This window comes from Marmota marmota, unplaced genomic scaffold (assembly GCF_001458135.2).
Source record: "Marmota marmota marmota unplaced genomic scaffold, marMar, whole genome shotgun sequence".
Classification (NCBI taxonomy): domain Eukaryota; kingdom Metazoa; phylum Chordata; class Mammalia; order Rodentia; family Sciuridae; genus Marmota; species Marmota marmota.
In genome coordinates, this window is record NW_026000185.1 from 6,492,349 (window position 1) to 6,494,442 (window position 2,094).

Genomic DNA, 2,094 nt, shown 5'->3' on the forward strand with positions numbered 1-2,094 from the left:
TACCTTGCTGTTGCTGAGGCTGGCTCTGAACTCGCAGTCCTACTGCCTCAGCCTCCCGAGCTGCTGGGGTGACAGGCTGTGCCACCACGCCCGGCTTTTCCTCTTTTCTTTTTTCTAGCACTGAGGATGGAAACCCAGGCCTTACACTATGTGAGATGATTGCTTTGCCACTGAGCTACACTCCCAGCCCGTGGAGCTGCTTCCCAGAGTGATGACAACGTTCTGGTAGTAGGTAGAGGTGATAGGTGCCATGAAATCGCACACTTTGGGTGAATAGCATGATATGTGAATTATATCTCAATAAAGTTGTTGAAAAAGAGCAAGGCAGGTGGCAGGCACTGACAATGGATGGGATGTAGGGACAGGCAGGGCAGTGTCAAGGACCGCTCCAGGTTCCCACTGATGTATTTATGCCATCAAGAGACTAGAAACACAGTCCTCTTGCTGCCCATGCTGCTGCTGTCCCCAGGAGATCCTGGGGCAAGGCCCAGAGGCAGTTTGCAAAAGAGGGCCAGACTGGGACTGCAGATGGACAGTGACCTCTGGGAGTGGACGTGCTGACAACAGCTGAGTTCCAGCAGCATCTCACTATGTTGCCCACACTGGCCTCCAGCTCCTGGTTTCAGATGACCCTCCCGCCTCAGCCTCCTGAGTAGCTGAGATTAGAGGCATGTGTCATTGAACCCAGCTAACTTTTTACTTTTATTTTTTAATTTTTTAAAAATTTATTAGATGTAGATGGACATAATACCTTTATTTTTAATTTTTACGTGGTTCCAGGGAACGAACCCAGTGCCTCACGTATGCTAGGTAAGCGCCATACCACTGAGCCACAACCCTGGCCCACTTTTTAATTTTGATCCATGAGGCTTGTCATGCCATGGGCACAGAGACACTGGTGCCCCATGGTGCTGAGGGAGCCCTCAACAGAGCTAGGGCAGGGTATGGAGGTGGCCAGGTAACTGCTGCTGTCTGTCAAGGCCTGGCTAGGCTGCATGATCCACAACCAGGAGAAGTATTTGCGGTGTGCTTTGCTCTGTGGCAGGGGACATCTCTGTGGCTCTGGAACCATGGAGGAAGTGAACTTAAGAGAGGGAAGGTTCTGGGCTGGGGTCATAGCTCCAGGTTAGAGCTCTAGCCTAGCACGTGCGAGGCACTGGGTTTGATCCTCAGCACCACATAAAAAATAATAAAGGTATTTTAAAAGGGGGGAGGTTCTGGAGATCAGGAGTGACAGCCCTTGTAGATGTGTGACCTCTGGGCAGGGGTGGGTGGCTCATGAAGCTGCCCTGGGCCACAGCCATATGCAAGTCCATGTCCTTCTGGGAGTACTCAATCTGTGCCACCTGGGCTGTCTACCTAGCCTTTAAGGTCAAACCAGCCCTCGCCAGCAAAGTGGATGTTTAGAAAGTGGGGAGAAGCCGGTGTTCCTTCTCTAACTTTGCTCAAGCCTCATGCTGACTTATAGGGTGTCCAAAGCCCAGCCAAGATGACAGGGCTGCATGTGACATGCAACTAGACTCCACTGTGGAGGCTGCAGAGCTGACAGATGGCAAGGCTCTGCAGGAAGCCATAGCTGCTGTGACCCTTGGTGCTTCTCGCGGGGCACTGCAGGCCTGAGTGGCACTAACCTTCTTTGGTGGAACTGACTGGAGATGTGGCTCGTGTAGCAGCAATAGAACTGTCCATGCCTTCCTGTGGTGGTGGCGCCTCCCGCAGGGTGCACAGAGTACAGGATGCAGAGGAGCCGGCTCCAGCTGCTCTGTCCATTTCCTCAGAGCCCAACTCCAGCTGCTAGCAATTCACTTAGCCTTGAGTGCCCGAGATATAGCCACTGGGCTGGGTGTTCACGGCTGACTGGCAGACAATGGTGACATTCTGGGAGGTGGCTACAGTGTCACTGGACAGCCTTCTTGACTGGTAGCAGATCTGGAAAGTGGGGACCCAGAGGTGCTGGCAGTTGAGGTTAGGTAATGGGCTGGAGTGACAAAGGAGTAGCCACCTGACCAGAAGGGAGTCAGGGTGAGGTGCCACTCCCACTCCAATCTTGCCCTTGTTTATGCAAACGAGTGCAGGGGGTGGGGTGGGGGGTAG